The sequence below is a fragment of the Ursus americanus genome, chromosome 22, assembly GCF_024610735.1.
Source record: "Ursus americanus isolate L20-20 chromosome 22, mUrsAme1.1.p, whole genome shotgun sequence".
Classification (NCBI taxonomy): domain Eukaryota; kingdom Metazoa; phylum Chordata; class Mammalia; order Carnivora; family Ursidae; genus Ursus; species Ursus americanus.
This window is the reverse complement of record NC_142148.1, coordinates 13,708,275-13,731,231: the sequence shown is the minus strand read 5'-3', so window position 1 is coordinate 13,731,231 and position 22,957 is coordinate 13,708,275. Positions and strand designations below refer to the sequence as shown.

The 22,957-nt window shown below is 48.2% G+C and overlaps 1 protein-coding gene across 1 annotated transcript in view; it reads left to right on the top strand.

Moving 5' to 3' along the window:
* Window positions 1–2,392: 2,392 nt before the first annotated feature.
* The window catches only part of EYA2 (EYA transcriptional coactivator and phosphatase 2), a 267,436-nt gene continuing 246,871 nt past the window's right edge, over window positions 2,393–22,957 (top strand). The window contains exon 1 of the mRNA XM_045804754.2: window positions 2,393–2,532. The gene's annotated coding sequence lies outside the window, so the exon portion shown is untranslated. The remainder of the gene's footprint in view (window positions 2,533–22,957) is intronic.

Here is a 22,957-nt window from a genome sequence, read left to right as displayed (position 1 = left end):
CAGCCTGACCCAGTGTGTGCGCGTGCGCGCGCACACACACACACACACACACACACACACACACACACACACACACTCTTACTGCATGCAATTCACGTCATACTTTCTAGGCCAGTCTCTCCCATTCTATTCCTTTAGAAAAAAAAATTCTGCCCACCACTACTGTTTAAATAACATTCTATTAAGGCTCATGGGCCAAGAAGAATTAAACACCTCTGGAGAGCATGAAGATACCCAATTTATTATGACTTGGGGCCTTTTGCAAGATGCTGTGGGACGTGAAGCTGTGTGAACAGTAATAGTAATTGTTGAGTATCACTAGTACAAGCTACAGTCATGGTAGAAAGTGTTTTCAAGCATGATCTCAGTGAATTATCACAATAATTATATAATATGAGTACTGGTATCTCCAATTTAGAGATGAGGACATCAAGGCCAAGTACATATGCATGTCCTGCTTCTAGGAACAGGGGAGTCATCTAGGAGCTACCAGTTTGCTGCTTACTTGGCCCATGGAAGGAGAACAGCCAGGCTTACTGAATACATTTGCTTCTACCTAAAGTTTTGGGAGTAGAAAGGGGAGAATCAGCTCTGACCAGAAGTAGATGCAAGTACAGCGGGGCCTGTAGCACACACAATTTGGGAACCCTATTTAAGAAAAATAATACAAGTCCAAAATTAGGTACAAAAGTGAATCTTTCTTTGAATTTAAGAAAATAAATCAAAAGACAAATTCAGATTTTAAGAAGCTGAAATCTACCACAAACATCACAAAATTCCCAACTCAACTTTTCCTCAACTGGATCTCCAAAATGCCAGTGGCCACTCCCATACCGCCTCCTCAGGATCGAGTGCCACCGGGGAGTCAGAACAGAAAGAGACAGTGATCTTTACTGATTGCAGTTAAATGTCAGTACGTTGACAAGGACCTAGAAATGTGTTCACAAGGTCACTTGCTCATGTCAAATGTAAAAGATGTTGGAATCTTAGAAACAGAGCCAGCCAACGAGGGGCCCAGGAGCTTATGCTTCATAAGCTTTCCTATTACCCCACAACTGGAGTTGAAATCTGGGTATTATATCTCAAGATCAAGGGCTTTGGGATCAGCTGGACCTGAACTTCAGCCCTGGCTCAGCCACTCTCTGCCTTCTTGAAACTTGGACTTGATCATTTGTAAAATGGGCATGCTTAGAGCATCTACCTTTGGGTCTCTTTGGGGGATTAAATGAGATAAGGAACAGGTGGGCACACTGGATGAGTTGGGTTGCCAGATTAAGCAAAGAAAATATGGGACATCCAGTTAAATTGGAATTTCAGAGAAACAATGAATAATTTTGAATATAAGTATTATACCTATTGCATAAGGCATATTTATGCTAAAACTTATTTCTTGATTCTCTAAAATTCAACTTTATCCGAGGACCCGGTTTTTTATTGAGCTTAACAAATGGCAGTGGTCGGTACTGATTTTGGACTCAAGCATCCTAGGGGCCCCACAATGAAGTGGTCGGAAGGGAAAAAAAGCTGCCTAGACTCCATTCCAGACAGTTTATCATGGGGACGATTGAAAGAGGTGACCAGGAGAGGATGAAGTAAGTGGGGTGCCTCAATCTGAGGGTGTGTGTAGAGGGCGCTGTGCCACTGACTTTGGGTAAGCCAGTTACGTTCTTGGGACCTCAGTTTCTCTATCTGTGAAGTGGGTGAAAAGTTGGTGGTTGGTCCCTGAACTCTCCTCCCCCAGATATCACCAGCAATGGCCTTTTCTCATAATTCAATTGTCACCTCCTCAGACAGGTCCTTCTTGACTCTTCTAAGATTGCCCCCTCCGCCCCCCAGCACATATTTTCCTCCCCTCCATAATAATTCTAACTTTCTGACATTACCTTGCTTCTCTGCTTGTTTGTTTATGGTCTATCTCCCCGTGTGCAATAGCTCCGGAGGATAGAAAACGAATCTGTCTTGCTTTGGTTGAATCTCCCAGGGGCTGTACCTGACACAGTAGATGCTCAGTGTAGGCTGAATGAATGAATAGGTGGATGAATGAATGAATGAAAGTCGGTGTAATTCTCGAGGTGCATTTCTCCCGGGCCGCGCCTGGGTTGCGGAGGGAGGAGGTGCGGGTGTCGGTGGGTGGGGAGGAGGCTGTGCCCTTGCCTCCTGCAGGACCGGCAGGAGCGGGCGCGCTCGGCTGGGCTGCAGGCGTGGAGAGCAGCGCGGCGGCAGCGGCAGGGCCGAAGCCCCACGCCGCGCGTCCAGCCGCCGGGGGTGTGCGCCCGCCGAGCCCAGTGCCGCGCCTCGGCGCCCCCACGCGCCCACGCAGCGGCGCGGGGACCGGGCGGGGGCAGAGGGAGGGCCCGGCCCGGGGAGGGGAAGGGGCCGGTCCTCCCCGCGCAGGCAGCGGCCGCGGCAGCCCAGGAGGCGGAGGCGGAGGCAGCGGCGGCGGCGGCAGAGCAGCACGGTGCCCGCCGCAGTCAGCCCGGCCGCGTCGGACCCGCGCCCGCCCGCGCCGGGGCGCCCTCTCCACAGCGCGCGGTGAGTACCGCCCGCGGCGCCCACCCCCGGGCCGCCCGCCGGGCTCCGCCGCGCTTCGCCCACCCCCGGGCGACCCGCCGGGCTCCAGCGCGCTTCGCCGGGCCCGGACTGACGCTGACCCGTCGCCCGGCGCCTCGCTCGCGCACCCGCCCGGCCCGGGCCTCCGCAGCTGTCGGGGCGCTCTGGGGGCGCACGGGGCCCCCAGGGCACGGCGGGCGCGAGGGCGGCGGGGACGGCGGGGATGGCGGGCGGATCCCGTCCCGGGAAAGCCGGGCTCCGGGCCTCAGTTTCCTTTTGCGCTCGGGGAGGCAGCCACTCAAGTTTGCACTCCCGCGCGCGGGACAAGTGCATGGCGCGCGGGCGGTGTAGACGCGGTGGGCTGCGTGTGGCCCCTTTCGAGGGCTTGGGTCGTCGGCGACCCAGGTTGGTCCCTCCACCCCCGTCCGAGGTTCACAGGCGCGGGGAGCGCAACACACGCCCGCGGGCGCTGGCTGTGGAGCCCCCGGGATGGGGCGGGAACGGCCGCCCGCCGCCTTCTAGCTGCATTTCTGTTTCAGAGTCCGGCTGCGCCCGGCCTGCGCGGGGTCGGTTCGCGGGGCTTTGTACCGGAGCGGGAGTCCCGGCGCTTACTGAAGCCGGAGTTGGAAACTTGCAAAACTTTACCTCCGAAGACTGGTTAGAAGGAGACTAGGCTTTTGCTGTAATGGGAGAAAGTGGAGAAAGGAATTGTTTTTTCGCCTTGCAGTCTGGAGGTTAAACGGCCCTACTGGCCTTAGCTCCTCAAATATATTTCCTGCCCCCAAATAAATAGTCTGTAAACTCCAGGAATCCTAGGAGGGCTTGACTGGTAAAAATACTCGCGTCGCACAATCCTCCGAGCGCATTTCTCAGGGGCTGAAAGGGAAGCGCTTTGGCTGCGAGGATCCCGCTCCTCCCAAGCGCAGTTAGCCGTGCCTGCTGCTGCGGTCTGAATTATTTTTGCAAAGCAAGACAGGCTGCGTCTTTATGGATACCATTTTCTTTTCTCCCCTCTTTTCCCGAAACGCTACGTAATCTTTAATTACTATATATATGTAACGTTGAGGTATAAATCATCCCTGGTAGAGGTACCGTTTAATGACGAGGTGCAGCGAAGTAAGCGAGCATCGGAGTCTGGTTGTTAACGAGAGCAGAGGGGAGGTAGAATGATTTACAAACATCAAGTAAGGATTTGAGTGCTGAATTATGTTTGAGTTACGGAGCTCCCTTCCAAAGAAAATTATAACCAGCGGACAATTGCTGTATTTCAAACCAAATCTACTCATTTCAGGAGCCCTTTCTTGCTTGAGTGCGATTTCCTACAACCAGAGTATGAGCACTGAACTAGTAGCCACATTTCCAGCCTCTGGGCCTTTGGGGGGGGGCAGGGCAGGGAGGCCTCCCTTTAAAAATAATCTTCGTGAAAAATCTTTCAGGCAACTTTACCCAAGAAATGTTCATGTTTTGCTCTTTCTCCCCCATCTTTAAACCTCTTAAACATTACACTTCCTTGCATTTAGACATTCTCAGACTAAGTTAATAAATGATGGATGTCATAAATGATGATGGCTTGAATCTTGCTTTTGATGAAGCCTAAAACTGTGTTTGTATGACAAATCTCCTTGCCTTTGGAGGAAGCTCTACATGTGGCACTTTCGACGAATACTGCTAGATCCGAAAGGGCCTGAACTTTTTAAAAGCCGTTCGTAGGTCCCACAAGTACTTGGTAGCTAGACCATTCTTCCCTTGTAATTTTAGCTTCGCAATATTAACTATTTTATCTTAAAGGACTTGGCATTTTTCCTCTGCCTTGAAAACGGCTCACTTTGTGTAGTGGCTGTGTGGAGAATACTCTACAAACAGATCAGTCTCTTTCCTAACGATAAGTAGCTAAAGGAAAGAAAATAAAATAAAAAGATGTTATCCCGATTCTTTGGGATTTTTAAAAACCAGATGCTTTCATCACTTAAGTTCTAAAGTCTTCTTTTCATGCCTTTTGTGTTGTATTAAACACATCATAAAGAGCTATGATTTGTTGACTTGTTATAGGATTACCATTTGGCAAAAACAGCCAAGACATGCTGTTTCAAATATGTGGTCTTACTTCTGCTTTAAATTGCACGTACAAAATTGCAAAAGCCTTGTTCCAGACGAATAAATTGATAAAATGCTAGCTGCTGTTGGAACAAGGCAGGAGAGCTCAGCAGAAGCACTCTGTGGTGGAGCTAAGTACATTTTGAATTGGGTTAAGCCTGATATGGGGACCCTGGCAGCTTATGAAAAGGTAGACAGAGTCCAAGCACGTCCACTTTAAGACGCTTTGGGTTCCCCCATGACAAGATGACTCCTTTCCCACAAAGAAGAAACATTTCCTTATTTTTTCGGTTACTTTTCCAAAGATAACTTGTGTTCGGGCGCGAGAGACCAGAGTTATGCAGAAATCCAACCCTAACCGGCTCAGAACGAGGACTCATTCCCGCTTTCTTCCACCAGATGTTTTTTAGGTGTCCTCAGCTGGAATGCCCAGTTTGAAACTAATTAGGCCAGCAATAAACTCCTTGTATAATAAAATCGCTGGCCGTTATGGTGCATAAGCGGGGTTCCCAGCAGCTCATGACAGATGCCTCGCTCCGACAGAGAGACAGCCCATAGCTGTCAGCAGAAAATGAAGGGAGTGGAGATACCTTGTTGAGACATTTGCCCGTCCCTATATATCCACATACACCTCGAACAGCACGTTCCCTTCTATAAGGCATGGCTGGCGGAAGCTGTATCTAGGTAGGGTTTTGTCTTTGCTGGGCAGGCCTCCTTACCATAAAAAGGCTCGTGGAAGAAGTTAACAGCACAAGTAGGAGGTGGTGCCCACAGGTCTGAGGTGTGTTTGTGTGTGTGTTAACACATGTGTGTGCAGGCTGGGTGAGAAGGCTTTCTCTCACGTGGCAGGGTAAAAACTCATCTGCTTTTCACCTAGGCACAGATAAAATGCTAGGCTGTCAGGCCTATCAAGCCGATAGGCATTCCTTGGGGGACAGAAGAACCCCCTTCCCCAAAGATTTTTTATAAAGGGGGACTTCTCCTGCCGATGTGTTCAATTCCTTATCTGTGGGTTTGTAGAGGTGAAGTGGCTGGTTATTCAGTTACCTCCAAAAGCTGAACCTTCTGATTCTTGCCAAGACTGGGTTTTGTTGGTGGAAGGAAATTTTTTTTTTTCTAGCTAGCTACTCTGAAAAAGGAGTTGGTGGACTCTGCTCAAAAGGGATCTCTACAGAGAATTAACCCCGGAGTTGAGAAAACACAGCCTGTTGACAGAAAACACACACACGCTCATGCACACTCCCCACGGTGCCCTTCTCGCTCCCCACCTTCCTCCCCCGCCCCCACCCCCCAAATCCTAACAGCTTCCTGAATGGCCATTCCCCACACCCCTTATTGTTGGTGTCAGTTCAAACAGTCCCAAACAGACAAAACCAAAAGAAGATTCTAGTAGGGAAACAATTAGCGGAGAATTGGCTTGAGACAATGCTTCATTTTCACTATTTGAAGATCTTAACTGGCCTAATGGTGTTTGACTAACTAACACCTCTTCTAATCCGAGGATAAACCCCCTCCATCAGGTGGCAAATACTTGAAGTGACTGGCTTAGACCCACTGGCTCTGTAAATGAATCGAAGGGGGCAGGAATTTGTTCTTCATGGCATGTGATTTAAAATCAATTTCAAGGTACGAATGTACCTGCCAGGTGTATTCAGGGAGAGAGAACCAAGGAAGCCACAGGCTTTTGAATTTATTTTTGCTGCTTTTGTTTTCTTTCTTTTTTTTTATTTTATTTATTTATTTATTTATTTGAGAGAGAGAGAGAGCACACACGCTCAAGGGCACAAGAAGGGGAGAGGGGAAGAGAAGGAAGGGGAAGCAGACTCCCCGCTGAGCAGGGAGCAGATGCGGAATTTGATCCCAGGACCCTGGGATCATGTCCTGAGTTGAAGGCAGATGCTTAACCGACTGAGCCACCCAGGCATCCTTCTTGCTGCTTTTTCTTCTTTTTTTCTCACTCTCCTCCACTGGTGTCTTTGCCCTTTCTCTGCATTTGCAAATTCTATCCTTGTGTTTAATAGTAATGAAATGAAAATGCGTGCCATGTATTGGACACTTGTGTGCCAGGCCTGAATTCTATTATAATTATGATAAAAATTATTATGATTTGTTATTATCATATCCCAACTTCGTTAACGAGGGAACTGAGTCTCAAGTCAGATGCCTCACGGGAGGCTGCAGAGTGAGGGAAACCAGAACCGAGGCCTTCAGACCTCTGCAGACCGTGCCTCACCCATGTGCTATGAAAACCTTGGCCCAGAGAACATTCCTGCTCTCTTTTCCCTTGGAGGGAGATGCCAAATTAGGTTGGTCTGAAATGCACAGAAGGCAATTATTTCCTGACTCTGCCCCGATGTTTGTTGTTGTTGTTGTTTTAAACAGAAGAAAAATCATATTAAGTATTGAGAAAACAAAAATATGAGCCTTTTTGAGTCATGATAGTCGGCAGGTTGTGTACGGTTCTGTTAAGGAAAATGTTTATTTTCAAGAGCTAATTTGATTTGTTCCTTCGATACTATAATGCTACGCATTTCAGTTCCTAAAAAGAGTCAATAAGTTTACGGGCAGCGGCAAGGCCCTAAAATGTTCCGGTAGGTGGTCCAAATCAAGTTTACCGGAAGGTGCTGGATCGCGATGGGTGGGTTGTTGTTGGGGGGTGAGATTATAAACATTTTGGAGAGCGAAGAATAATTTGAAACAGGTGGTCCCAAGAGTCAGGTAACCGGAATGATTTATCTTTGCCACTTTGAAGGTTAAGGGAGGATGTCAGTTGCCTGAATTCAGGACAGGCAGGCGGAGGGTCAGTTGGGGCTGAGACGGCCCCCAGTGTGGGACAGAGCCTGGCAGGATGGATGAGAGGGTCTTTGCACACAGTCTGGGGTCTCTAGAAAGTGGGGCCTTTTCACTGTTGTCTCTGCCCTTGGACGATTCTGGTTTAGGGCACAGATATGCCTGCTTATGCTTTTTTGCAGTATCTCCCTCTGCGTTCAGATGTTTGCAGAAATTGAAAACAGGAACTCAGATGAATAGATAGCCAAGGGAGACAGGTTTTCGTCTTACCAATTTTGAGACTGCACACAGTCCACGTTCTTGGCTGGAGAATGCTAATTTAGACAGATTTCAAAACGACCGAACAACGGAGTGTTTAAAAGAAGTGAGAACTTGTTCTGTCATTTTGTATCAGTAGTGTTGTGTCAGTAAAACGAAAATGTGTATGATTTCAGGGCCATTGGATTTTTTGCCCCCTCTCTTTCCTTTTTGAGTGTCTAGTAAAGTTAGATTTTTAAAAATCTGTGTGTTCCCAGATGTCACGTATCTGTATGGACTGACTCACGGTCATTCCGAGGAGAATTGTCAACTCCCTGTGAATGTAACTAGAGGAAAAGTGATAAAATCGACATTTTTCCCCCCAAAGAATGAGGAACTGGAGGGTCTGACTACTGTATGAATATAGCAACTTACTTTTGTCTCGCATCAACTGAATCTGTCAGTTCCCCTTTCTTTTCTATTCATCTCCCAAGAATGGCCTTTCATAACTGAAATGTACAGCATATTAGCCAAAAGACATTTTAATTTTGTAAAGAAAAATCATGCCAGAGACAGCCGAGTCTGTTTCAACCATTATTGTTCTGTAGCGTGCATACTTTGGGTTTCATGGTAAGATGTGGGTTTGCCAAGAAAGAAAATTACAGCAAGAAACTATGTTGAAAACATATACACTTCTGTTTAAGAAATGGGAAAAACACGGAAAAATTCTGCATGGTAATTGCTTTAACGTGAGTTTTAAATGTCATTGTTTGACTTATGTCAAAAAGTCCCTCTTAGCTAATTCTCACATATGCTGTTACCAAATAGCTCACCTTAAAAAATGGCAATTGTTGACCTTAACTTTGATGCTCTTTGAGGCTTTAAGAGATATCTTTAGTCCTAGTGGAAACATTCCAAATTTTCAGATTGTGCAGGCCATTTTTTTTTAAGGTTACTTAGATATCGATTTTATTTTCTTGACCCAAAATAAGAAAACATGGGGAATTCTCAAAAGCTTTTTACAGGCTGCTATTATGACAAGAGAAGCCAAACCAACATGTATTAGGTCATGAGCTTAAAGTTGCATAAATAAGCCTTATGAAGGTCACCAAAACAGAGCGAAAACCACCAGTTCTCCTTACCTCGGCCAATTCTGCATTCCTGCTGGTAGATGTGTTCGGTTGAAGTAGACGAGGAAAGGGGCTGCAGAGCCCACGGTCGAAAGATCTCGATTTGATTTGGGTTCTGAGGATGACTGCAGACGTTCTTGGGGTCAAGTGAGGTGTGGGGGCTGGAGTTCCCATCCCTGTCGGACCCCTCCCTCTCCCAGCTCTGAAGAAGAAGCAGGGTCGGGGGCCGCCCCTTATTCCGAAGCAGAAGTCTCATTCCTGGCATTTGGATCTGCTGCAGCCAGAGGTCGAGATGTCTTTTGTTCCTTCTGGTCAGTTTCTTCCCCTCCCATCCCCTTTCTGTACGAACCTTGCGGTTAAGGTATTTGTTGTTTCCCAAAGCGATTTTTTTGTGCCTTTGAACACGTATGTGTTTTATAGCATGTGGGCCATGCCGTGTAAGCACGCACCTTTAGGTCTTCACTGATGGGCAGCTCCCTGAAATACACAGAGACAGAGAGAGTGTCCACTGTGTCCCCGAGTTTGGTAGCAACTTCAGTGCTGAGAGAAATCCCACATAGGGACGAAGCTTTTCGGAAGAGACAGAAAGGGTGTCAGTGCAAAGAGAGTGTTCTCGTTTGTGGGTGTGTATTATTTGTATGGGGACTTTTGTTTCAGGGTGTTCTAGAAACATTTGTCTCTTTAGCAAAGGTATGGATGTCCTCCTTGGTGGGGAAGGTGGTGGATGGGAAGGAGCACAGGAGGCAGATTCCTACACCTCTGGCCTTTTGTGTGACCGGTTCAGTAGAGGGAAGTGGGGACTCTCGGCCGGAACCTGGATGGTGTCATGCGGCATGACAAGTTGTGACTTGCCGCTTGTGTTGTAAACAGAGTGTTGGCCCCATCCGGCTGGGGAAAAGAATGGAGCCGGGGAGATTATTCACTTCTGGTCTGCCACGGGCCAGAGCTCTCTGGTGCTGTCCTCTTGCCACCGAGACCATGCTCCCTGGAGATTTGACTGTTGGGATGTGCAGGGAAGGAGGGGAGAAAGAATGTCTTAAACTCAGCAAATGTCTGAAATGCTCCAATGTCTTCCGCGTTGCTCTGGCACCCACAAGAAAGGCAGAGTGAGAAAAGGACACAGAAGCAGGCTTTGGGGGGAGGGGGAAGAGAAATTGGAGGGCTCACTAGTGGTTTGATCTCGAGTGCAGAATTTTCTGACACCTTGGGACCCCTGGAATGCCTTGTTGGAGTATCTTTAGGAACCTGATTTTGGAAATATCTTTTCCTGAATCTTGGCTGTGCTTTCTCTGTGCCTATTTTTAGCAAGTTAGTTTTTTGTTTGTTTTTAAGAAAACATAAGACCTTTTTGGGAATAACAAGTGGCCCGTATTTGTTGAACACTTACTATGTGTTAGGCGCCGTGCTAAGCAAACGCATTTCTGTCTCCAAATAGCTTCAGATGGAATGTGCTATTATAATTGTGTCTGTTTTACAGACGCAAAACTTGAATCTCAGGGAGGTGAAGTAACTTGCCCAAGGTTACATGGCTCATGTCAGAGCCTGGATTGAACCCAGTTTTGATGCCTAACCACTAGGATATCCAGGCTGCCCCCTGATGTAATACTAACTTTCTCTACAAGTCTGGCCTGGAGAGCCAGATTTTAAAGTTTGTCTCCATTTGTTTTGCTTGGGGGATATTAGCTGATGGTCAGGTACAAAAGTTGGGCTCCGAAATAAGAGACATCTGCTAATTCTCACAGAACCTTGAGCCTGTCCTTGTAGAAATTAAAGAAGGTTTCGTGTTGCAATCTTGAAATGGTGGCCACATCTCTGCAGTTAGCTGACCTAAGCAATTGCCTATGGCTGCTTCTGCGCTAAAATCGCAGAGTTGAGTGGTTACTATGGAGATCGCACAGTCCTTTACAGAATAAGTTTCCTGACCCTTGAGCTATTGCAATACGACAAGACAAATTTTGTTGACAAGGAAGAACAAGCTCTTGGGACATTGCATAGACCATTTCACTGATTTGTGATTTATTGAGTGCCTTCTACGTGCCTGATACATTGCATGGTGCAGGGGGAAAGTTACAAATGCATTCATTCTTTTGTTCATTTATTCGGCAGTATTTACCGAGCAGTGTTCTAGGAGCCGGGCTCATTAGTGGGGATCCAGAGGCAAAAAGGACCCAATCTGGCCCCTCTGATAGCAGGATTCCAGGGCTTCTCCATCAATATTGAACTGCCTCTTCTTGACCCTTGAGGATCCAGAGGACAGTGATTTGACCAGCATTCAAGCAGCAGGTTGGAGGAATAGACCCAACTTCGTAGACCTTCAGTGAAAGAAGTCCTGCCTAATTCAGTAAGAGCAGTATCCCGACAGGCTTCTGTGCTTAGAACTGTGTCGTGCACTGTGACCTTCCTTCTGCTTTTGTCAAGTGGCGGTGGGAAATGGGGGGTGGGGGGGAACCAGGCTTCCCGAATTTAAGCCTTGGCTCCGACCTACAGCCTAGAGAATAAGAGCATGAACCGGGGAGCTGGACTGCTGGGATTCAAATCCCTGCTCTGCATGAACCAACTAATTAACTTTGGGCCAATTACCAAACTTTTCTGTGCCTCGGTTTCTTCATCTGTAAAACAGAGTGGGTAACTGTGTACCTTCCCCCAAACAGTTGTGGAGATGGAGTAAACACATATAAAGTGTTTGCAACAGTGCATGGCAAACAGTATGAATTATATCAGAGTTGGCTCCTGTATTATTTATTATTATTATTATTTACAAGCTGCATGAAACTGGGTTTCAGTTTCCTCTCTAAAAATGGAGATGGTATAATAACGACAGTAATAACTACTTTGAAAGGCCATTGTGAGAATTTAATGAGGCAGTGCCCGCCTACACAGAATACCCAATAGGGGAGCTCTTCTGCTCAAGCCGGTTCTTCCTGACCTTGAGGTTATAGGGAATCATGTACTCGGTGGTTGATGTCCCTTTAAGTTATCGGTCAATTGGGCCCTTTTTCAATATCAAGAGCCTGTGGGGCAGGGGTTAAAAGCACAGACCCTGAGCTCAGGCAGACCTAGTCGGAGCCTCAAGCCCGCCACTCGCTCAGCTTCCCAGACAGCGGAGGCCTTGGTCGCTGTTCCCTGGGTGGTGGTGAGGGCTGAGAGGGGTGGCACCCGTAAAGCAGGGAGCAGGGTGTTTGGCACATAGTAAGCACTCAATAAATGGTAGCTTGTGTTATTATCACTCCCACTCTTAGCTGCACCTACACCCCCAGGAAAGCACGGAACATTAGTAAATTTTAATTTGAAAATAAAAGAACACATTTTAAAACTGCCAAACAGATTTAAAATAATATTCATTAAACAAAATTAAAATATTCTATTAAAGCCAGACTTTGGGCTCAGACCAAATTTTTATAACCCAAGCTTAAAGGCCAAGGAGTCCCCCAGCCACAATGGGGACATTGTGATTGAACTTGAGACTTCAACGCTGCTATTGAGCAGTCTTTGAAATGCACGTTTCCCCGTTAAAATAAAAGGGAAGTCATGGGAAGAAAAAAAAAATGAGGTTCTTGCTCACCCCAACAAACCTTAATGAATCGAAAAAGAAAAACAAAAGATTTCTCATTTTTTTCTTCTGCTACTTTATCCTGCCAAAGACGCATGGCCCCCTCCTAACCCCACCTTTGAATGGTACCCACTCAGAATGTTCCAGATCTGAAAGGCTCTACGAGCTGAGCTCATCTAAATGCTGGTCTTCACCAGATTTTACAGGCAGTGGTGTATCGCTGACAGCTGGGGCGTGAGAGCCCTACTGCCAGTGTTCACATCCCAGCCCTGTTGCTCCTAGCCGTGCCTCAGTTTCCCTATCTGCTGAGCAGAGATGACATGGCTCCTGTATCCGGCCATGGTGAGCGCATCTAAGACCAGGTACCCCTGTCAGTGTTTAGCCTGATGCTATTATCTGGTCAATGACCAGATTTGGGGACTTTGAAGAATTCGAGAGTACAGGTATGCCTTCGTCTGAGAGTTTTGAATGTAAACCTTCTGGTATGCAGGGAGGGGTATGGGGAAAGGAAGAAGTAGATTTAAAAGTCTCCCACAGGAGTTTTGATGTACCCGACACTTTGGCAAAGCTTGCTTAATACTCTCAAAACAAAATCCCCCCATGATGTATGTATTTAACAAATAGGGAAACTGAGGCTTGGGCCGCTCCAGTGGCTGCTCAGTGAGATTCCATTGCAAAGCACAGGCCCGTTCCACCCCACCACCTGCAGCCCTGCTGGCATGAGCACACAGACGATCCAGAGACTTCTCCCTGATTGAACAGTTATATGTGTTCTATTCCTATGTTTCAGTAACAGCCTTCGTCCTCACCAAGCCTGAGCCGTTGTGGCTTTTTACCTGCCTTGCTGTTGAGAATGAATGGATTCTTTCTTGAACAACCAGAAGAAAAAGTAATGGTTGTGGGCTGTGATATTCTTCTCTGGGGGACATTTTTTGAGAACCTCAAAAAGGCAGTTTCTTGCCAACCAAGGGCAGGGGGGGAGGCGTGACCTCGTCCTTGGAACCGGCCAGGCCCTTGCCTATGATGTGGGGCCAAGAGGCAGGTTGTCAGAGGCTGGGTGGCTGTTGAAGAGGGTGTGGGATGGACTCCCCACTCTGTCCCCCACTTGCTGTGTGACGTAGGGCCGAAGACTCACGTCCTCTGAGCCTCAGACTCTTCACCCGATCGTGGGGCACGTGCTGTCCTTATCGGATTTGTCACACGGCCTCAGTCAGCCATGGGTGGGACACATTCTGCAGTTCTGAGAGCAGTGCTCTTAGATGTTATGGAATTGCACCCCCCCCCCCGAAGTGCTTCATAAAACGAATGGAAGTGAAGGCAACTCGCCCCTGGGGATATTCCTGACTGTTCTTCAGGTAGCTACAGTCTGGGGATTTTACACGTTCAGGAAGAATCTATAATCCTCCAAAGGGCAGTCTTCCTTTTAATGGGGTGTTTGTACCCTTTCCACGTTAACTTAAAGCATGCACGCACTCTTTTCTTTCTTCGGAGTTCTGTCTGTATTTTATTATGCATTTGGAAAAGATGTAGCAAGCATCTCAAACCAATGGTCTCACAAGTTTTTATGGCTTAAGATAAAAATGGTTTAAAGCTCAAGTCCGTCAGGTAATTACTAGCAAAAGTGGCACAGAAGCCTGGCAGAATTCCTGAGTGACCTTTAAGAAAAACCAATCCGAAGGTGTGAAATGCCCCAAATCGCAGAACCTTCCACTAGTCAGAATTACAGTTCTGCGTTCCGTTCTCAGGGGGAATAAGATGAAACTAATGAGATCTCTCAAGGAGGTCGTTAAAGTCATCTCACAGCACCCTAGGGTCTGGGCACATTTAGTCTGTGTCATAGATCTTCAAAGGAAGAATGACTCGCCTTTAAATGAATATAATCTTTATAAAAGTGACCTCTGAGTGCTTATTCCATGCTGGGATCTCTTCTGAATGAGTATAGGTATCAACTCATTTATTCCTTACAACAATTCTATGAAGGAAGTGCTATAATGATTTCCATTTTAGATGAGGAAAGTAAGGCACAGAGAGGTTAAGTGATTTGTTCAAGGTCACACAGCATGTAAGAAGCAGAGCCAGGCTTTTTATGCAGAAATACGGTACTAGAGATTGTCTTCATAACTCCTGCACTCCCCTGCCTCTTTAACTACCATAGAAAGAATCAAACTTACCTTCTTTTTGACATTACTTAACTGGACAATTCATTAATTCGGGACAGGCATGAGAGGGAAGCAAAGGGCACGTTAGCCTTAGCTACAATTTTTTCAATTTTTTGTTGTTTTCTGTGGCTTCAGGTGCGGCACAGTGCACCTGAGCAGGACTGTCGAGGTTCAAATCCAGAGTCTGCTCCTTACTAGCTTCATGACCTTGGGTTTACATAACTTCTGGTCTGTTTCCTCCTTCATGAAGTGAGTCCACATCCTAAGAGTGAGCAGCTCTCACCTGCGGAGAAGAGCATCTGTGACACGGCCTGTGCTGGCTAACTGCAGTTGACCACCCATTCAGGAGCAAGTAACTCTAGAAACCATGTCTCGCCGTGGGGCACAAGCACTTTGGTATGGTCCGCAGTGGGAGACGAGGGGAAGGGGCCTGGGACGTGAGGTTGGAACTGGCAAGTGGCTCAGACTTTTCCAGATGACTTCAGATGGAGCCAGAGACCCTGGCTTTCCTCTTCCCCACGTGAGAAGCTGCCAGGACGAGTCCTCGGCGGGCAGCCTGGCAGTCAGAGCCGTCTGGGATTAGAAAGTGCACGATGAGGAAACTGTCCGTGGCCGAGCAGAGACGCCCGTGTGTGCAAATCCAATGCCAACATAGGCCCTAGCTTCAGGATTTTCATTTTTCTTCTTGTCCCCTTTCTTCTCCAGTGGACAATGCCTTTTTCTTCAGAAGCGTCTGCCCGGTCTTCAGTGACCAGGTGGGCAGACTTCATGGGTTTGGCTCCTTTCGCTTTCCTCCTCCACCTTACCCCTCTCCCCCACCCCTGCCTCCCTTTACTCTTCAATATGGAAAACTGAACTTCTTTGTTCGTTCCTCCGTTCATTCATTTATTCCAAAATATGTAGAGAGCACCTGCTGTGTACTGGGAACCACTCTGGAGACGGGGAATTCAGTAGAGAACAAAAACAATCGAAGTTTACTTACTCCTTCACGGAGCTGTCATTACGTGGAGAAAGACCAAAAATAAACACCCAAATATGTAACGTACGCAGAATATCAGATGGTGAGAAGTCTGTGGGGAAAAATCAAGAGAAGGTGGATAGAAGGTACCCTGGGGTGGGGGTGGGGGCCTCCCTGAGCAGGTGGCCTCTGAGCCCAGGTGAAGGAGTAAAGGAGCCCTGCTGTCTGTGGAAGAACATTCTAGAGAAAAGAAACAGCAGGTGCAAAGCCTTGAGATGGGAGCTTCCTGGAGGCCAGTGTGACTGGGGCCCGTGAGAGAGGGGTGGGGGCAGATGAGGTCATGGTGGAAGGACCCCATTGGGTGGGGCCTTGCTCAGAATCCAGCAGCCATTCTCTGTCAATCAGGCGAGTCCAAAATCAAAATGAGTATCATTTTTGAATGATTAAAAATAATAATAATACACAGGACCTAGGGGCCCCTGGGTGGCTCAATCAGTTAAGCGTCTGCCTTTGGCTCAGGTCATGACCCTGAGATCGAGCCCCATATTGGGCTCCCTGCTCAGCGGGGAGTCTGTTTATCCCTCTCCCTTTGCTCCTCCCCCTGCTCATGCTCTCTCTCTTTCTCTCTCTTTCAAATAAATAAAATCTTTCAAAACAAAAATACACAGGACCTAAATCTGAAACCTCTAACTGCAAACTCCAATACTCAAAGTGGCCACGCAGGTAATGAAGTTAATGAAATGGGCACAGTAATTCGCTGGGAGGAGTCGGGGCTCTCTATTGCCAGGTATTCTGATCTTTCAAAAGACAATGAAATCTGGATTTTAGGAGCCACGCCCCGAGATTTAAGTCACCACGAGAAAGCGGAAGCGGCAGAAGGCACCTGCGGGCTGCGGGCTGTGACTACTCTCCCAAGCACCACCCTAGACCTTGGGAATCTCCTTTCCGTGAAAAGCCATGAAGGCTTTATCTTGCTGTCTCTTTTCTTTTTACCAATTCCTGACGAGAAGGATGCCAAGAGATGCTAAAAATTGTTTCCAGGAAAAAACAGGACTCGAATCTCGTGGGAATGAGGGGCTGAGACTTCTTCCAAGGAGCAATCAGCTTGCTTCATTTTTATGTCTTTCTCAGGACGTTTTCCTGCTCATCCCTCATCGTGGGTAATGAAAACGTGGTCCAAATCTGTCCTCCTTCGGGTTTTCATTAGTTTCCTGATGATTATTATTTTGTCATCTGGGGTTGATTTAGGAGTGGTGAAATGTTTGCAGGTTTCATAATGGTTGTCAGCCACTGTTTAGAATGGCAAAGAACTTCTTGTGTTGCTCACATCACGGGGACGGGGGTGGTAGTTTCCAATGGCTACAGACATGAGAGAGGGAAAAGGGGGGAGCCCTGAAGGAGGGTCACATCAGGAGATTGGAAGTTGAGTCAGTAGGTTGGGGCAGCAGGGGTGTGAGAGTGAGGAGAGCTCTCAGTACCTTAAAGACCCGATGTGCCCACCACTGAATTCATAGTCTCCCTTCTCCACCCCAAAGCTGGAGTTCAGCGAAAACCAGGCCAAGGGGCCACATGGCTGTTGAGATTGTTCTGAATGTAAGTAACAGAAAATTTCCCAGTTGGCTTAAAGTAAAAGAAAATTTATTGATTTGGGGAAATGAAAAGTTCTGGGGAGATCTGGTTTCAGGTATGGCTGGATCAAGAACTCGGATGTAGGTGAGGTGCCCATCCCTTACTGGATATCCCTGTTTGGGAGGATTCTGTACTCTGCCATGTGCCACCTCTGGACGTAGAGATGGAGTGTGAGAAAGGTAGACTCCCAAATTGACGTCAGCAACGCTTGCTGAAAGGGGAGGGTGGACCCGTTCCTTGTGGACTGCACAACTGCACTGTAATGCACTTCTACGCATGCCCTGTCCATTCCTCGTCTATTGGACTACAGCGCCATTTGTGAAATTTGTCATTCTTCCAGGCGCTGTGCTGCCTACACCCTTTATGTGTATCATCTTCTTTTCAAACATTCCTGTAGGGTTGGTACTTTTAAGACCCACTACAGTTCTGCCTCCAGTATGCTCTTTCCCACAGGCCTAGAGGATTATCTTTTATTTCAAGGAAGGGCGTTCAGGGGAGGGTCATCTTTTCTCCTAGCGTCTTGTACAACATTAGCACTCAGCATTTGGGAGATGCCCTGGACTTGGGAGGAAAAGTGAGAACGGAGTTGGTGTCACTTGGAGTGGAAGGAGTGATCCCAGCTCTGCTGTGCTTACATCGTTGGGCCTCTGGCGATCAGCCTGCATTTCCTTTCCTCCTCTGACCTTTGCCCTCCATCACGGCCCCCACTGGATTTTTTCATGTTCCATCTAGTGGCACTGCGGTGAAGTCCGAGGCAACACAGAGATTGCAAGCCGGCAGCCAAGATGCGTTTTGTTTGGTCTGCAGAATATTTAAAATAGGAAAAAGAGCCAACATTTGAAAATCTGGACATTTCACACAAGAAGGCAGATTTCTGGCTTCCATTAAAAACTCAGAAGTTCTGTCAACACCATGCCCACATTCCCACATGACTTCAATTGACTGGAATTGGGAAACCTCTTCTAGGTGGATGGGTCTTAGCTCACCACAGTCCCTACCCCGCCCTATTGTCTCCCCAACACTGGGGCTCAGGGTGAGTTGCTGTTGACCTGACCATGGGGATGATGCTGTTGGCTGCCCTACCGTCGATTTAAGAGATAAAGGAGATCTCTCCTGTAGTAAGGTCTCCATCAAAACTCTGAAAATGAACCGTAAACCAAGTTGGTCACTAGTACGAACAAAATGGGAGGAAAGCCTGTGTCTTCAGGTAAGCCAGGGCTTCTCAACCCTGGCACTAGTAACGTGTGGGGTTGGACGGTTCTTCGTGGCGGACATCCGTCCTGTGCATTCTGGGGGATTTCACATGTCCACATAGGGACCCTTCCCCCCTTTCAGAATTAAATAGTTCCCCAGGCGCCAGGCACCCATCACCGGTTCAGTACAAAGAGTTACGGTAAGTGAGAAACACTGTTCTTGCTCTCCTTTGCGCCCCGGCAGGCCTGCCTAAGGTTTGGCAGTAAAGGTTATGAGTTGGCTGATTTTGGTTTAATCATGGGTAGATTAAACGGCCAACCATTGAGGCCGTTTACGACAGCCTGTCTAAGATGTTATAGCAGGAATTCAGCACTGGATGAGAGGCCGAACCGTCTTGAAGAGTCTTTGGAGACTCTTTTAGCTGCAAGGGGCCATGGTGGATGCCACTTTCAATATTCTTGCGAACAGAAGGTTCTGTTGGGGGGTGTGGGCAGTGATCAAGGCTTGTGGAAGAGTGGGGGATGGGGAAGAGGGAGCAGAGGACCTCGGATGTCTCTGCCAGCTCCCATTCTGAGCTGCGGCTGAGAGTGCGTTGTCTCAAGACTGGGCCAGTGTGTTGCCCCTACTGCATCTTGGTAGCTCATGGAGGTGGTCTGCGGTGGAAACCTAAGGGGGGCCTGAAAGTCCAGAGCGGGAGATCAGTCCCCTGGGCTAGTGCTGTGTACAATGTGGTGTTTTCTTCTGGACCTATCGCCTGTGCCTCAGATCCTATCAAGGGTCTGGAACACTGTCCTTGCTTAGGATTCCCATCATTACAACAATGGGTACCATTCATCCATCCAACACACATTTGTTGAACACCCACTGGGAGGCAGCCGCTGTTCCAGGCGCTTAGCAAGCAGCTGAGAGCAAAACCCACCAGGTTCTTGCCCTCACGGAGCATGTATTTTTCGGGGAAGGCAATGGACAGCAGACAAGAACACAAATATATATATAGTGTGTGTTCATGTGTGTGTGTGTGTGTGTGTGTGAGTGAGAGAGAGAGAGAGAGACAGACAGACAGACAGGAAATGCTGAGCGCTATGGAGAAAAACAGCAGGGAGGGGGAAAACGGAGTGGTGGGCTACATCAGGGAAGAGTGGTGTTTTTCATCTACTTTTATTTTAAAATGGAATGGTCACCGAAGTGACGGGCAGGCCAGTCCTCTGGCTCTCTGGAAATAAAAGGCCCTGATTTGTAGTGTTTGCCACTTCCCACGGGGTAAAGACTCCCACGGTGGCCTCGCGCGGGGCACCCGGGCTTTAAGCAGCTCGCACCGCTCCTGCAGCTCGAGCAGCCCTTTCTCGCAGGCTGGCGCTGGCCTGCTCCTGCGCACCGGGGCGGGGAAGGCAGGAGAGCCCGCCCAGAGCCCTGAGCGGCATGTGGGCAGCGTGTCCAGGACTAGCCCAGGGTCCGCTGTACCTGCAGCAGAGGGAGAGCAGGGGCCGGGGACACGGTATAGGGCATTTCGGAGATTTAGGGCATTTTAGGCCACACTTGCCTTTGTGGCCTCTGCTCTGCGTGAGGCTGAGGTGGGAGCCCCCAGAGGGCTTCAAGCAGAGGAGGGACAGAGCGTGCCATTCAGCAGCACCCCTCTGGCTGGTGTGAGAACAGGCTACAAAGGCGTGGGGAGACTGTTGAGGCAACAGGTCCCGGTGACTTGGTTGGGGTCCACGTCAGGGACAGGGCGGGGAGGGGGGTAGCAGGGCCGGTAGGTAGCTAGACTTGGGATGTATTTGGAAGGTAGAGCTGATGGGATTTACTGACGGAATGGATCCGGAAAGGGACAAGAGCTCAGGGTGACTCTGGGGGTTTGGGGCCTGAGCATCTGGGAGTATGGAGCTGCTGTTTCCCAAGACGGGGATGGGCAGCTGGGGAAGCAGGTTGGGAAGGAAGGTTGGAAGCACCTTCTGTAAACCTGGCCTTGAGCAGATGCTTAAATGCACACCGTCCCCTTCCATCCTCAGAAGGGGGTTCTTTTAGTACCCCATCTTAGAAAAGGTGTGGCAGCCACTCGAGAAAGAACGTGCCTGAAATGGCCCTGTTGGAACGTGGCCAGGCCAGATGTCCCGCCCTTCCACCGCCCTGGGTCCCACCGTGTTTTCTTGGCTCTCCCATGTCTCCTCTTTGTTTTGAGGAATGGAGGCAGAGAAACTTTGCAAAGGAACCCCCCGAGGAGCTGAGTCCCTCTCCCTTGTTTGGAAAGAGCTCTCCAGTGGTTTCTGCAGGCACAGGCTGGCTCTGCTCTGTGGACCCTTCGCTGGCCCCTTGCCATGACAAATGTGTTGGAGTCACCCCGTGAAGATTAGTATTTCATGGCAGAACCCACACTTTTTAAAATATTTTCATTCAATTTATTGAAACTTTAAGGAAACACAAAAAATAGGCATCCCCATGTTTGTTGCAGCATAATTTTTAATAGCCAAGGTTTAGAAACAACCTGTGTCCACTGATAGACGAATGGATAAAGAAATTGTGGGCTATATGTTTACAACCAAACATTATTCAGCCATAAAAAAGAATGAAATTTTGCCACGGGTAACAATATGGGTGGACATCAAGGGCCTTATGCTTTAATGAAATAAGTCAGATAGAGAAAGACAAATACCATGTGATCCCTCTTATCTGTGGAATCTTAAAAAAAAAATTTCAGTAGTCCATAGCTTCGAAGACTTTGGTTTTGTGCCGACATAGGCTTAAACCCAGACTCCACCACTTAATAGCTTGCCTGCCTGAGCCTCAGTCTCTTCATCTGTAGAATGGGTGTGTTGAGAGTTGCTCTGGGATTAAATGAGATCATGCATTTAAGTCACTGAGTACTGTCCCTGGCACAGAGTCCACACTTAGCAAATGGGGGGGGGGTGGATCTCAGGACCATTTGAGAGAGGGAATTAGAAAGTCGGGTTTAATTCTAGACGAAGGCTGACTTACGTTCGAAGCTAGGGTGGGCAAGGGGCTGTGAAGCTCATCGTGCCTGAGAGCTTTGTGGTTTGGCCTTTTCTTTTCTTGTTTGGGTGGAGTGGGTCATGGAGATAGGAGGCCTCTCTCTGCACTTCTGCTCTGCTCACCAGGCAGCCGGTCCCGGGCCACTGACTTGCTCCCTGGGCTCCCGGAGGAGACGACTTCAGCCCCACCGTCTCTTGCCTTGCGTTGTCATTTGTCGAAAGGAGAACGGCATGTTCTCTCAACAAGCAAATCCCCAGATGTGAGCCCATTCGGGGCTGCCACGTTTTTCCTGATGGAATTCCTGACTTGGTGTGTTGTGTTTTTTTAAAAACACGCCCACTGCCTCCAAAAACCTCAGCCGGGGAAGAGAAACATTTCTCGTTGAATTACTGCTTTTTGAAATGGTGTCAAATTATGCCCCACTTTCATGGCCCAGATACGCCACTCTTTCCACTTACTGCTTTTGCGGAGAAGGCTGCTAGATGGCAGAGCGTGGACAGAATGTAGGCCAGCCCTGGCATGCTACAGATGGGAAAACCGAGGCTCTGGGAGACCACGGTGGGGGGGGGGGGCAGTGCACAGTGCGCTAAGTCAGTCTCAGAGCCTTGGCCGGACCCAGATCTCTGGATTCCTAGCTGGTTTTCTTCCTCCTTCATCAGAGGTCACAAACGGGCAGCCTGTGGCCACCTCAACCCCCCCCCCCCCCCCCCCAGTGTGCTTTCTTTGGCCTAGGAGTGTTTTGATTTGAATAAGTTGCTAGCGCTTAAAAACCAGGAGAGTCCATATAAGAGCCCCGAGTTTTGGCTTCTCTTGGACCATTGGGAGATCTGCATTCCTCCATGGTGAGAGTGGAGGATCTCCGTTTGCCACAGGCCCCACCCCTCCCTCTAGCATCCCTGGACACTGGGGCCGAATGTCACTTGCCATCGTGGCGTTTCCGTTCCTGGGTCTCTTCCGGTAGAACGAAGAGGAAAGTAAACTATCTCTTCAACTTGTGTCTTTATCAGAAACAAAGAACCAAACGTCAACTGACAGGCTACTTGTTTAAAAGCAAATGGTACAGAGCATTTTTTTTTATAGCAGGAAAGAAAATTTCTATGAATTTAATATGCAAACTGAATACATCAGTGTCGAAAACAGCCAGCCCCCTCCACTCACTAATACCACCTTCCCCTCTCTGCCAGCCTTCCTCTTGTGACCCCGGCATACCAGGGCCATAGGTCCCACTCATTTTTTTTTTAAGGCAGAATTAAACTTCTTTGACCTAAATCTGTCCCACTTCTCTGAAACTTGAAATACTATTAAACCGAGTTAAGGAATTCAAAAAAGTTAAAATCTTTCATTGCTCAAGACAGGGTGTGTGTGAGAGTATGTATGTGCCTGTATGTGTGTGTGCATGGGTGTGCACGTATGTGATATGTTGATTTATGGGATTTCCCCCCCAAGTTGGATGAAAGTGTTTTTCCCCTGGCTCTGGGACCGGCATTTTTGGACTTCACTGTCAATTTAAGCCGGGGTGTGAAGCCAACTGGTTTTAACTCTCCTTTAATGGTATATCAGTGAGCTGGGCTAAGGTTGGATTCAGATTGACTTTTGTTCATTAGGGGGCGTATTGGGGGGGTTCATGGAAAGAAGAGTGGGGGATACCAAGTTTTCAAAGTGATCGTCACTTTCTTTCTAG